This window comes from Myotis nattereri, assembly GCF_964212035.1.
Source record: "Myotis nattereri genome assembly, chromosome: Y".
Taxonomy (NCBI): Eukaryota; Metazoa; Chordata; class Mammalia; order Chiroptera; family Vespertilionidae; genus Myotis; species Myotis nattereri.
Window position 1 is genome coordinate 43,939,352 of NC_138094.1, and position 14,709 is coordinate 43,954,060.

The 14,709-nt window shown below is 47.9% G+C and overlaps 1 pseudogene across 1 annotated transcript in view; it reads left to right on the forward strand.

The window, feature by feature from the left end:
• LOC308512518 (histone-lysine N-methyltransferase PRDM7-like) overlaps positions 1 to 14,709 on the forward strand; it is a 30,873-nt pseudogene that overhangs the window by 13,408 nt on the left and 2,756 nt on the right. Inside the window, exons 2-10 of the transcript in view lie at positions 5,755 to 5,823; positions 5,931 to 6,015; positions 6,169 to 6,275; positions 6,424 to 6,531; positions 10,294 to 10,313; positions 11,819 to 11,975; positions 12,565 to 12,666; positions 12,865 to 13,136; positions 13,568 to 13,635. The product of the transcript in view is annotated as a histone-lysine N-methyltransferase PRDM7-like (transcript). The remainder of the gene's footprint in view (positions 1 to 5,754; positions 5,824 to 5,930; positions 6,016 to 6,168; positions 6,276 to 6,423; positions 6,532 to 10,293; positions 10,314 to 11,818; positions 11,976 to 12,564; positions 12,667 to 12,864; positions 13,137 to 13,567; positions 13,636 to 14,709) is intronic.

Below are 14,709 nucleotides of genomic sequence, written 5' to 3' on the forward strand. Positions count from 1 at the left end.
CTTGTTTTCATTGATTTTCGGTATTGTTTTTTTGGTCTCTATGTCATTTATTTCTGCTCTAATCTTTATTATCTCCTTCCTTCTGCTCAATCTGGGGTTTTCTTGTTGCTCTCTTTCTAATTCTTTGAGTTGTAGAGTTAGCTGATTTACTACCATTTTTTCTTGTTTTTTTTGTGATAGGCCTGTAGAGCTATAAACTTCCCTCTCAGGACTGCTTTCATTGTGTCCCATAGGTTTTGGATTGTTGTGTTTTCATTATCATTAGTTTCCAGGATGTTTCGAATTTCTTCTTTGATTTCATTGGTAACCCAATCAATATGTAATAGCATGCTATTCAGCTTCCAGGTGTTTGAGTACTTTGGGTTGTTTTTATTGTAGTTTATTTCTAATATTATGCCATCGTGGTCTGCGAAGACGCATTTTATGATTTCAATCTTCTTGAATTTGGGGATACTTTGCTTGTGACCCAATATATGGTCTATTTTTGAATATGTCTTATGAGCATTTGAGTAGAATGTATATTCCCTGGCTTTGGGGTGAAGTGTTCTGAAGATGTCTATTAAGTCCATCTGATCTAGTGAGTCATTTAGGATTGCTGTATCTTTGCTGATTGTTTGTCTAGAGGGCTTATCCAGTGTTGTCAGTGGTGTATTAAAGTCCCCTACTATGATTGTATTGTTGTGGATCTCTCCTTTGATATCTTCCAGGAGTTTTTTTATGAATTTGGGTGCTCCTGCATTGGGTGCATATATGTTTACCAGAGTTATATCTTCTTGTTGTATTGATCCCTTTAGTATTATGAAGTGGCCTTCCTTATCTCTTGTTATGGCCTTCACTTTGAGGTCTATTTTGTCCGATATAAGTATTGCTACCCCAGCTTTCTTTTCCTTTCCATTTGCCTGAAAGATATTTTTCCATCCTTTCACTTTCAGACTGTGTGAGTCCCTTCTAAGGAGGTGGGTTTCTTGTAGACAGCAGATGTATGGGTCATGTTTTTTTTATCCATTCAGCCACTCGATATCTTTTGTTTGGAGCATTTAGTCCGTTTACGTTTAAAGTTATTATTGAAAGGTACTTGTTTGTAGCCATTTCTGTTTTTGTGTGGCTGTTTTCTTTCTGAGCTTTTTATTTCTTATTTTTATACCAGTCCCTTTAGCATTCCTTGCATTGCTGGCTGGGTGGTAATAAACTCCCTTAGCCTTTTTTTGTCTGTGAAGCTTCTTATTTCCCCTTCAAGTTTGAATGATAGCCTTGCTGGATAGAGTATTCTTGGATTCAGTCCTTTGCTTTGCATCACTTTGTAAATTTCTGTCCATTCTTTTCTGGCCTGATGTGTTTCTGTTGAGAAATCATTTGACAATCTAATGGGAGATCCCTTGTATGTAACTTTCCGTCTCTCTTTTGCAGCCTGTAGGATTCTCTCTTTGTCCTGAACATTTGCCATGGTAATTATGATGTGTCTTGGTGTGGGTTTTTTTTTGGTTCACCTTGTTTGGGACTCTCTGGGCTTGCGTGACTTTTTTCTTCCCCACCTCAGGGAAGTTTTCTGATATTATTTCTTCTAATAGGTTTTCTAATCCTTGTTCATCCTTCTGTTGTTCTGGTACCCCTATTATTCGTATGTTGTTTCGTTTCATGTTGTCCCAAAGCACCCTTAGGCTCTCCTCCTGACTTTTCATTTTTTTTCTCCAATTGCAGTTCAGTTTGGGTGTGTTTTGCTTCCTTTTCTTCTAATTCACTAATTCGGTCCTCCGCTTCTCCTAGTCTACTGTTGATACTTTCAATGGAGTTTTTCATTTCAGCTATATCACTCTTCATTTCTTCTTGGGTCTTACTTAAGTTGTTGATTTTTTCATCTGTTTCTTCTAGCTTCTTGCAGAGGTTGTCGATTTTTTCCTCCATCCGGTTTGTGCACTCTAGGACCCTTATTCTGAATTCTTTTTCTGTCATGTTGCCTGCCTCTGTATTACTTAGCTGCTTTTCTGGAGAGTCCTCCTACTCTTTCCTTTGGGGGTTTCTTTGTCTACGCATGTTTGATCTCACTGACATATCTAGACATTGAGTCGTTCAGTGGTTGCTCCCTTGGTGGCAGTGACTCCTTGGTCTGTGGTTGCTCTTCGGGCAGTTGCGGTAGCAGCTGCTCTTCAGTTGGCAGCAGCTCCTCTGGTGGGTGCTGTTCACAGCTGTGGTGGCTCTTCGGGCTGGTGGGGCGAGGTTTCACGTACAGCTGCTGTTCCTCAGCAGAGGGTGTTGTTGCTCAGGAGGTTGCTGTTGCTTGGATCTGCTGCGTTGATTTAAAGGCACAAAATACAACACAAAAAGGCACCACGTACCAGGCACTATACACAAATATATTCACGATATTAATAACCCCAAATAAAGGTGACCACCTGAATTAAGAGAATTAGGGGATAAGGAAGAAGGAAGAGAAAAAGATAAAAGAGGAAAAAGAAAAGTAGGGACCAAAAAAAGGAGTGCAAAAATGAAATTGGGAAAAAGGAGGGGGGAAAATTAAAGCGAGAAAAGAAAAGAAAAGAAAAAGAAAGAGCGAAAAGAGAGAATGAAGTGGAAGAGGGGAGGAGACTTATTTTATACGAGGAGAATACTCCTACAGAACAGCCATTAATCCCAACAAATTCCAGCAACAGCTCCCTGGAGATGAATGCAAACTAGAAACAACCAATAATATAACGATGAAAATAGAATGGAGAACACTAATCCCAAAATAAAATAAAGAGAAAATAAAATGGCACTTTAAAAAAAATGGTAAAATGGTAGCAGTAATAATACTGGTTAAAAGTAAGAAGGTAGTAAATAAAAGGGTAAAATCAGGTGATGGAAAAAAGAAGAAAGAAAAAAAAAAGGAAAAAAAAGGAGAAAAAAAAACAAAGAAAAAAAATTTGGTTCCGTAGTTAAAAGGTGAAAAAAGAAAAAAAAAATTGCAGTAGTGAAGGTCCTTCGGTTCTTCTATTCTTCAGTGTGGCTCGCCTTAGACCTGCCAGGTATTCAGGAGAGTGTTGAGTTTCCCTGCGATACACTGTTCCTCTGTGTTGTCAACCACAGTCCTTTTTTTAAAGCAAGCCGCATTTGTTTCCCAGACTGCCTTATTTTGTGTTTAGCAACGAGTCAGTTTGTGGGTCAGCCTCTGGGTGGGAGTGTTCTGGGGTTGGCCTCTGAGGCTATAGGGCCTCTCTGTCCAGTGGAGGTTCACTGCCCAGAGCTGGCTGCGTAATAGTTAGTTACCGGGGCTGTGTTGTTGCTGGGATTGAAAATCCCTCTATAGGCCAGACCCTGTTAACTCCCAGGTACTGATCAGGTTATTTTAATCCTTGATCTCCTACAGGGTGGAATCTGGGTGTGGCTGTGCTCCTTGCCTGGGGGCTGGGGGGAGGAGTCTCACTCTCCAGAGAGAATGTCTGCCCCGGACCTGGGCTCGGGGGTGTCTCAGCACTCAATTCGCTGCCACCTCTCCCGGCCCCCCTTCTCTCCTCAGTCTCTCCCCAGATTCCACTCCTCCGCACACTCTCCCTCTCTTCAGCACAGGTGAGTGTCTGTATCCGAAATGTCCCATGAACAGGATTCAGTAAAACCAAACAAACAAACGCTGGCCGCAGAAACGGGAAAGGCTTGGTTTCTGTAGGCTTCTTCTCTTACCGGGACTGCATGGTCTGGTCAGCTCTTCAGGCTGCCCCCTTTAGGCTCAGTCCTCTGTGATCACAGAACCCAGCTCTCAGTTCCCCTGGCGGTTCTCCTTTCCCCTGTCAGGGGCTGTGCCTGTCCCAAGGGACGCGGCTGTCTGCCACGCGGTCTCCCTCCGACTCTCTGGGTTCAGAGGTCTGGCAAACTTTCCTGCCCAAATCCCTGGGCTTTTACCTTTCCAGGGGAGTTCTGGTCTTCCCGGCTGCAAACCGTCTCACCAGCTGAGCGATTTTGCCAATTTGGGGTGGATGTTACTAGTTTCAGCTGCTCACTTCATTTGCTCCAGGTCACGACCTGGGACACGTCTGCCTATACCGCCACCATCTTGCTCTTCCACTCGACAGCTTCCTTTAAGGCAGTGGTTCTCAACCTTCCTAATGCCGCCACCCTTGAATACAGTTCTTCATGTTGTGCTGACCCCCAACCATGAAATTTTTTCGTTGCTACTTCATCACTGTAATGTTACCACTGTTATGAATCGTCATGTAAATATCAGATATGCAGGATGTATTTTCATTGTTACACACTGAACATAATTAAAGCGTAGTGATTCATCACAAAAACAATATATAATTATACATGTGTTTTCCAATGGTCTTAAGCGACCCCTGTGAGAGGGTCGTTTGACCCCCAAAGGGGTCGCGACCCACAGGTTCAGAACCGCTGGTCTAGTGGGAATCCCTGTTTCCCAGAACGCAACTCCCCACCTACCATCTGGTCCTCTCGCTAAGGAAGCCAACAAATGCGCCTGGAAGACAGTCCGGGACCTAAACACCGTCGGGTGGAAGAGAGATTCGGTCAGGCGGCAGGAAGGCCGCCTCAGCCCAACACCTGTCCTGGCTGGGGGCTCCCGGCTCCCCGGGTCCCGCCCATACGCAGCGGGAATCCAAGCCCTGGACACCTCCCAGTGGCTGAAGGCTTCTTGACGGACACTCGCAGGACCCAGGGCAGCCAATCACCATGGGGGGTTGGGAGCGCAGGGCGGGCTCTTTCCACAGGATTCTCTCCTTGACTGGCAGGAAGGCTCCACCTCCATGGCCCGCCCTTTTCGCGTTTCTGACCGCCCATTGGCAGGCCGGGCCCCGTGACCACAGCACTCATTGGCGGCTGGCGCTGACGCTCTGGAGGCAGGAAGCTCCCCCTCAGCCGGCCGCACACCGCCTGAGGGCGGGAGCACGCGGCCAGGAGCGCGGGTTTGAGGGGACCTCGGCCAGGTTCGCAGTGCGGCCTGGAGACAGACAGGAAAACGGGAGCCTTGCGTGGGAACCCCTTTGCCGCTGGCCTTCAAACCCCCAGCCGAAGACCCAGGGTGTCCTCCCGAGAGGCTCCCACTCTGTCAGCCTCCAGGGACCCCAAGTGCGCTATCCCGGAGGACCCCCGGTCTCAGCGCCCAGAGGAACGCTCAATCCCCCAAAGGTCAGACACAGCACACCCCGAGCCTGGGCTCCCTAACCACGGCACCCAGGAAGACCAAATCCCCAACTCCGAGACAGAAACCATGGAGGCTGTCCCTGAGACCCCAAATCTCTTCACAGGAGTCCCAAATCCTCTGACCCGAGCACCCAACTTTCCTGGCAAGAAAGACCCGGATTCTGTCCAGCGGGCCCATCTCCTAAGCCGGAGACGTCTCTGCCCCTTGAGGCGCCTCCTCCCGCGTGCATTGCTCCTGAATCGTGGGTGCCATTCCCGAACCCGGTTCCTCTCGGCACAGCCCCCCCCCCCATTGTAAAGGCGAACCACCTCCACCCCCAAGGGCCCTCAACGCCCCCACCGCGCCCCTCAGACCCCTCTGACCGCGCCCCTCAGATCCCTCTGAGCACGCCAATCAGACCCCCCTGACCGCGCCCCTCAGACCCCCCAGACCGCTCCCCGCAAATCCCCCAGACCGCTCCCCTCAGACCCTCCAGACCCCTCCCCTCAGTCCCACCTGACCGCGCCCCTCAGACCTCCCAGACCGCTCCCCTCAGACCCCCCACCGTGCCCCTCAGACCCCCCAGAACGCGCCCCTCAGTTCCCCCTGACTGCGCCTCTCAGTCCCTGGAACGCGCCCCTCAGACCCCCCTGACCGGGCCCCTCAGTACCCCCTGGGACCCCCCAACCGCGGCGGGAAGGAGGCGCCCCCTAGTGGGTCATAATGGCCGCGGCCCCGGTCTGTCTGGGGGTTGGGGGGGTGGGGGGGGGTTTGCCCTGCAAGGTGGGAGCGGTCCCCTCAGCGCCTCCTCCTCCCACAGGCACCGTGTCCTCGGGAGGGGACTCCGCTGGCGGCACCATGGACCCGGACAGGGACCTGCAGGAGCGCCCCGTGGAGGAGGCGGGGTGAGCAGGGCATAGGCCTAAGGTAAGGGGGTCCGAGGGGGTGGAGGTGGGGACGGGGGTGGGGACGGGGTGGAGGCGGGGCGCCGCCCCTCGGGCCGGGGAGGACGGATGGACGGACGGACGGTCTCTCCCCCAGTCCAGGGCCGCCTGCAGGGACGTGTCCATCTACTTCTCCCGGGAGGAGTGGGCGCAGATGGGCGCCTGGGAGCGAGCGCGGCACCGCAACGTGAAGAGCAACTACGAGGCGCTGCTCAGCATGGGTGAGCGAGGGGGGACGGGGCCGCGGGGTTGGCGGGGCTGGGGTGCTCCGTCCAGGGCCCCGGGCTCTGCCCCCGCCAAGCGCTGGCTCTGCTGTTTGTCCCTCAGCTCTTCGCCTGCAGGACAGACTCTTTCTTTCTCTCCTTCCAGGTCTCAGGGCCCCTCGACCCGCGTTCATGTGTCGCCGCGGGAGGACGGCCAGGCCCCGGGTGGAGGACTCCGAGGACTCGGATGACGAGTGGACCCCGAGGCCACGAGGTGCGGGCGGAGGGCGCGCAGCTGCCTGACCCTGACCTGGTGTAGGTCGGGCGGCCTCTCGGGAGTTACCGGGGAGGAGCAAGAGGCAGAGCAGTTACACAGCCAGGGGCTGTTCACATAAACCCCTTTCTATGAATCATTTATTTTACAGAGAGAGAGAGAGACAGAGAGAGACAGAGAGAGAGAGAGAGAAACAGGTGAGAGAGAAACCTCCATGGCTGCCTCCTGCCGGCCCCCCACCTCACGGTTCATAGGTCGTGGCTCAACCACTGGGCCACACTGGCCAGGGTCATAAAACCTCTTTCAATGTGTAACAATAATTATATACAGATTTAGTGTTGACACTATCACAGAGGTCCCCCATTTCTCCCCCTTTTCTCACCTTCACCCAGACCCACCCCCCAAATCTACAATAATGAAACCATAATATGCAAATCCAGGGCGGACCAGCTGAAGGACCCACCAGATGACCAGGCTATGACACCCACTGGCGCCAGGCCAGCCAAGGCCTGTGAAACGCAATTGGTCCGGCCCCCCAATCCCCCATGATGCCCTGCAGAGAGAGGCCCAGGCCACTAGCCACTGGGTCATCAATGGGGGCTCCCCGTCACCCCAAAGAGGGAGGCCCAGGCCACCAATGCAGAGCTGGGGCTACTGAACGGGACCTCCCTCTGCAAGCGATGGATCGCAGGACTTCCAGACTGTCAGAGCCACAGAGGGCACAGGCCGGGCTCAGGAATTCCCCCCCCCCCCCACAACCACCGCCATTCCCACGGTGCAGAAATTTATAAATTTCGTGCAATGGTGCTCTAATATATATATTTTTTAAGCTGTTCTCTCTCCGGGAGCACACAGACCCCTCACCCTTTCCCCTCTCCTCCCCCCAACCCCCACTCGGTGTGCATCTCCTAAACTAAGGGACCCAGGAGACTTGCACCAGGGAGTACGGGCAGGGGCAGCTCATTCAGGCTAACCCCCTGAACCTGGCTCCAAGGCCCCTTTTCTATGACTTTCCAATGAGCCAAAGCCGCCCGCCTAGGCTGAACTCTTTCCTTTAACCTTTCTAGAGCAACACAGCAGCCCAGCCTAAGCTCTCTCCTGCTGCTGCTTCTATCCTTGTTTCACTGTCCCTAGTTTTAATAAACATTCTCTCAAAATAAAAATAATTGAATAGCCATGTCTCGGTGGCTCCGTTGGTTGGAGCATCCTCCCATACACCAAAAAGGTTTCGTGATCCATCCCCAGTCGGGGTGTGTATGGGATACAACTCATCGATGTTTCTCTCTCACATCCATGTTTCCCTCTCTTTCTTCCTCTTCTTCTCTCTCTAAAATCAATAAGCATATATTCTCAGGTGAGGATGAAAAAATAATAATACAGGAGTATAAATGGTGGTGGAAAAAATAAAATAGAATAATAATATAATTGTATACTTATAGAACATTAACAAGTAAGTATACAAAAATATAACAGTGAGTAAAAAATAACTAATTCAGAAGAGTTGTGATCACATAGAAGGAGGAAGTTTTGACAGGTGAGCAGTGCTCTAAGACCTGCATGGGGACATATGGGAAAATTATTACTCATGGTAGTTAGGGGGTTGGGTTGTGGGCCAGGGTAGGAAGTAGTTCATCATTGTATCAGGTTCCATGGCAGCCATGGCATCATCTGCCAGGTTTCATGAAAGTCTGATTGGTAGGGTCTGTAGTTCCATGGGTCTGAGGTTGAAACATAGCTGAAGTCACGACGTTATGTCCAGCTTGCCCGAAACTCTGTTTATGTGGTGACTAGACCTGAGTCTTTGTCCCTAAGACTGTGTGATGCTGATCAGAATCTAGTGATTAGAGAAGGTGGTCACAATCCAAATGTGCAAAGGAGGAAGGATAAGAAAGAAAGGAGCCAAGGTGGTCCTGGTGCCTTGTCCAAGGTGGACTGGACAAGGCCAGTGTGAAGACAGAAGACAGAGAGGAGAAAGCGCTGGGTTACAGAGTAGAGATTCTTTGCAGTTACATGACCTTTATTATACTTGTGTCATGAAAGGCCAATTTTTTATTTTTGCTTTTTAGGGCAATTTTATTTTTTAAATCCTCACCCAAGGATATTCATTGAATTTAGAGAGAGGAAGGGAGGGAGACAGAAAGGGAGACAGAAACATCAATGTGAGAGAGGAACATCCATCAGTTGCCTCCTGTGTAGGCCCCAATAAGGATCAAACCGGAAACCTTTTGGTGTAAAACATGGTACTCCAACCAACTGAGATGCCCAGCCAGGGATAGGCCACTCTACACAAATAAAAGAGAAACATGCAAATTGGTGTCACTCTGCCAGGCCCGCCAGCCAATCAGGATACACATGCAAATTAACCCAACAAAGATGGCAGTTAATTTGCCTAACCAGGGCAGCGGCTGAGAGAAGACTGAAGGCTCTGGCTGGAGTGAAGACTGAAGACGGAAGAGGCTTGGCTTCTCCTCAGTGGCTGGAGCAAAGGCCTGGGACCCCGGTGCCAGAGGAAATCTAGTGCAGGCAGCCAGGGGAAGGAAGGCCTATTGCGTGAATCTTTGTGCAACGGGCTTCTACTTTAAATATATATATATTGAACAGAGGATGAAGTACAGATGGGGTTTTGTCTATTTTTTTAAAATATATTTATTGATTTCAGAGAGGAATTCAGAGAGATCAAAACATCAATGATGAGAGAGAGCCATCGATTGGCTGCCTCCTGCACACCTGTGATGAGCCCGCAACCCAGGCATGCACCCTTGGCTGGAATAGAACCCAGGACCATTCCATCCGCAGGTTGACGCTCTATCCACTGAGCCAAGCTGGCTAGGGCTATTTTTTAACATTTTAAGAAAATTAGCTGATGCTCCCAATAAAAGCATAAGCGTAATGAAACCTCAGGAAACATTTTCCAATCATCCTTGGTCTGTCCTGGGATTACTCTATAATTCAGAATTCTGAAAGATAAAAATCTCCAGATTTTGAAACAATTACCAACCAAAACTGATTTCTCACACGGCAGGCGTGGCTCAGAGATTAAGTGTCGACCTATGAACCAGGAGGTCACAGTTCAATTCCCGGTCAGGGCACACGGCCAGTTTGATCCCTGGTGTGGGGTATTCAGGAGGCAGCTAATCCATGATTCTCTATCATCATTGATGTTTCTCTCTCTCTCTCCCTCGCCCTCTCCCTTCCTCTCTGAAATTATATATATTATTGATTTCTCACCATCTTTTAGCTAAACCTTCTTGGGTGGCCCTCAGAGTGGAACAGAATAAACATCAGAAGGTGAGTATTTCCCAAATCCTGTGGAAAAGAAAATCTTCCTCCTGGATGCAAATGCAGGGAAGAGGAGGAAAAATCAGAGTGCCACCTTCCTTTCCTGACCTCTTCAACAAAATGCCCAATATCATCTTAGTCGTTAATAACATCAGCAACAATAGTAGCTACCACGGGTCTTATCTTCACAATGCTTCAGACTCTAAGAATTCTACGTGCATAAACTCACTTAAACCTTACCACAACCCTATGAGGTAGGTACTATAAGTATCACCATTTCTGATGAGGAAACTGAGGTTTCAGACATATACAAGTGTTTGATTGTATGTCTGAAATCACAGTATCGGTGGTCGTGCAATCTAATCCATAGCTTCATCTCTAAACCACTTACAAGCTCATTAAAATTTCCATAGTTTTATGCACTTTCCACTGTCTCATCCATACATGATTACATCTTTCACTGACTGATGATTCCAAACGCAGTTCTGCTCTGCTATGCTCCAGTGAGAAATGCACTAAGACTTCCGACTTGCAGAAGCTCACTGATATATAGGCAGTTTGCATGGTGCATGGTCCCAGATGAAGATGGATATAGCAACCCCAGCATCAGAGCCTCCCAGTCAAATAAAAGAAAGCCTCTCAACTCTGGGGTGCTTCAGGTTTGACGATTCAGAAACAATAAACAATAAATAAAGTGACTTAAGAACTTCATAGAGATGACACACTATTCAATAGAAGCTCATCTGGAACTGGTTTTGAATGCTCATTCCAGTCAGAAGAAGTATGGCTTCTTTCTCTGAGCTCTAATTAGGCCAGTGTCATCTTGTTTGAATCATTGGCTCCGCCTGCCTACCTCTGCATTGTGAGCTCTTTGGTTCACACCAGATTCTTCTCAGAAGTCCCAGGCCCAGCTCAGGGTCCCTGAGGGCCTCCTGAAAGAGTGCTTTCAAATTTACAAATTAAACTAGAGTAGGGTCAAAGAATAATGAAGATAAATTACACGTGATTTCAAATATAGAGATGGCTGAGAGGGACATTGATAGCAGGACTGTAATCTCACATTCATACTGTATCAAAGTGCTCACAGAACACTTTGGTGAACATCATTATATTTCATGTTCATTATAACATTAAGAATTAGCATGTTATAGGTCAGGAAAATGAAGAGAACAGGCTAGTAGCACAACCTTATTCAAACAGAATTGGTGGGAACCAACTAATCTAATTACAACTATTCTTTCCATGATATAGTAAATTGCACATTTTAGCATAATTTCCTTTATTGTCATGGTAGGTTTCTGCCAGCCATTTCTTTTTAAAAAAATATGTTTTTACTGATTTGAGAGAGAGAGGAAGGGAGAGAAGCATCAGTGAGAGAGAAAAACATGGATCAATAACCCGTAACTGGGGCATGTGCCCTGACTGGGAATGGAACCGGCAACCCTTCAGTTCAACCAACTGAGCTACACCAGCCAGGGCTCTGCCAACTATTTCTTTCTTTCTTTTTTTCTTAATCCTCACCCAAGGATATTTTCTCATTGATTTTTAGGGGGAATAGAAAAAAGAGGGAGAGAAAGAGAGAAATATCAATGTGAGAGACACACATAATGACTGGTGGCCTCCTGCATAAGCCCAGACCAAGGTCCAGGCCAGGGAGGAGGGTCCTGCAACCAAGGAACTCGCGCTTGACGAGAATTGAACTCAGGACCCTTCAGTCTGCAGGCCGACTCTCTATCAACTGAACTACACTGGTTAGGGCCCAACTATGTCTTATTCTCTTCCCAGTATCCTTCATTCTCAATGTGCTATAAAAGAAAGAGCCTTAAGGCATGGGTTCTAGTCTTCGATTCAAAACCCACATTGGTCATTTCTTTTTCCTCTAATTTTCATACTTCCCAGGTATTTCCAAGAGTTGTTGAAGTGTTCATTAAAGTCATGTATATCATAAACCCTACATAATTAAATAAATGTACGTTACATTTATTTCCCTTTGCCTTTCACACTGAAGGCAAAGTCCAGGGCGCCATTAAGTAATGAGTCCAGTTTGAAGGAATTGTCAGGAACAGCAAATTTGTTGACCACAAGTGGCTCAGAGCAGACCCAGAAACCAGTGCCCCCTCCTGGAGAAGCAAGTACCTCTGGAAAGCACCCTAGATCAAAATTGGGTAAGTTCAACAATTTGGAGATTTCAGTTCCACTAATTCCTCTAGAAAGGCTGGTCAGTATAGCCTAGGTATGTGGGGTGGACTTTCAACAGGCCTGGATTTGAAACTGGAGTTAGCACTGAAGCTTTGAGCTAATCTTCCAAACTCTCTGAGCTCCTGAATGCTAATGTATACAGTGAACATAAGGAAACATGGGACACATATAGTTTGAAAGCATTAAATTAAATCTCAAACAATTGGCACATGCAAGTTGTCCAATAAATCCATCTGTGATAATAGCACCCATATTCTCTTGGTGTTGTGTGCCCAGATCTTTACTCAGTGCCTAACACATAACGTGCCCTCAATACATACTTTATGAATGACCAAAGCTTGGAAGGTTGAACCTGATAATGGGATCATCTAGAAACTAAAATTGAATCAGCCATCGGTAGTCAGTGTTGCGTACTAGTCTTTTAGTTAATGGAGGAAAATACCAGATACTATAAAGAACAGGTGATCATTTGATGGGAAGACATTGTGTGCTTTCTGACAAGTCAGGGACTCATGTTCCAGACCCACTTCGTTCACCAGCTCTTCTCTCATGTAGACCTCAGGAGAAAGGAGATCGAAGTGAAGATGTATAGCCTACGAGAGAGAAAGGGCCATGTCTACCAAGAGATCAGCGAGCCCCAGGACGATGACTACCTGTGTAAGCTCACCCTAACCAAGGAGCATGTTATGTCCTTGATGCAATAATTTCACTGGTCTTTGGGTGCCCAAATCATTCCCTTCCTCTCGTGACCGGGAATATAGGATTGAGGCTCACTGATGGGAGCTCTTTCTGAAACTCTTCAAGTGCAGGGACATGCACTGCACCCTGACTAATCCCTGTTGCTCTTGCCTCCAGATTGTGAGAAGTGTCAGAACTTCTTCATTGACAGCTGTGCTGTGCACGGGCCTCCTACGTTTGTAAAAGACAGTGCCGTGGACAAGGGGCATGCCAACCGCTCAGCCCTCACTCTGCCCCCTGGGTTGAGAATCGGACCATCAGGCATCCCTGAGGCTGGGCTTGGAGTGTGGAATGAGGAATGTGATCTGCCGGTGGGCCTGCACTTTGGCCCTTATGAGGGTCAGATCACAGAAGATGAAGCCACAGCCAACAGCGGCTACTCCTGGCTGGTGAGAACTTTACCTCTTCCCTGTCCTCTGGCTTCCCGGCCCTCCTGTGGCTTGGATTGCCCCACCTTCTACATGCTAGGACATGGATGGGGACCATATGGTTAGTTAGCTCTGTGTACTGGGCGGACTTTGCATGAACATGGAGCTCCTCTCTAAGGATCAGAGGGTAAATGGGAGCAAAGTGGTACAGACTCCTCCCTTGTGGGGCTCCTGCTTAGTGGACAAATTGACTAAGAAGTGTAGATGATGAGTAAGAAAAATGTCCTGTGATCACCATTGGCAGTTGAATCACCATGCAGGCTGAAAGAGATTTGATGACACTAGAATAAAGTAATTATTCTATTATATACACACAAACTCACACACACACACACACACACACACACACACACACACACACACAGCCTTTAACTTCTTTTCCTGAAATGCAGATCACCAAAGGGAGAAACTGCTATGAGTATGTGGATGGAAAGGATACATCTCAGGCCAACTGGATGAGGTAAGGTCACTAGGCTTCTGGGTGCCGGAGAGGACACTCATGCCTCACAAACCACATGTCTGTCCTTCCCATCATGCCTCCTTAATGGTCTCCCTCAGTACTCTGTTTCCCCTTTTTCTCCATACAGTGATCTTTAACATCTAGAGACATTTACGAAAAAAAGGAGGTAAAAGTATAGCATATGTCCTCAAAATAGAAGTCTCTACTTTGGGCACTGGGAAAAACCTTGAGGACCCTGGATTACTCTGTGATTTATCTAACTGACATTAGTTAAACACTTACTATATTCCAGTTTAGAGGAAGGAATTCATTACTTACACAGATCACACAATCCATGTCCCTAGGGAGGACTTACTGCAGACGGACATGAAACATTTTATTTCATAAACATTTAACTCTAATTTTCCTATTTTTCAACAAGTGCCTAGTGCCCACATAGCCTTGAACCAAGGATAATCTAAACCTGTGAGGGCAGCACATCATCCCAGACTCAGTTCTAACTAGAACTGGATGTTGGAGCCTGCAGAGTCATAGTGCTCATGGCCCTTTCCTGAGAGGCTCTCTTGTGTCAGGGGAGACAGATTATGAATAAACTACTATTGTTCTGTGTTATTTTTCTAAGAAAGAGAGACCTCGACATTTCTGTGGGAACCTGGGGGAGGCAACTGAATGATGCCTTCAATAAAGTGTGGGGAGACTCGACAAAGGCCTCTGAAGAGAAGGGAGACTTGGACTGAATGTTGAATGGTGTGAGTCCTAGAGCAAGCCCCGAGTCCTGGGGTGTAACACAGAACCTGACTTACAGCTTAGAGAAGCTAGAGGCCACCGGGTTTGATGGGGAAGTCTGGAATGAGGCTTTGGAAATGGCATTAGGCAGGATGAGCACTGTGAGCAGGACATAGAGACAGGAATTCACATGACCTTGTGACAGAGGCTTGGACATTGAACAGAAGTTTCCCCAGGAGCATGGGGGTGGGTGCCATCAGTGCTGAGGGCCTTACGCGTCAGTGAGGATCTGGACACGATATGACAGGTAGTGGAAGCTCATCGCCTGTGGTTTTTTTTCCTTTCATC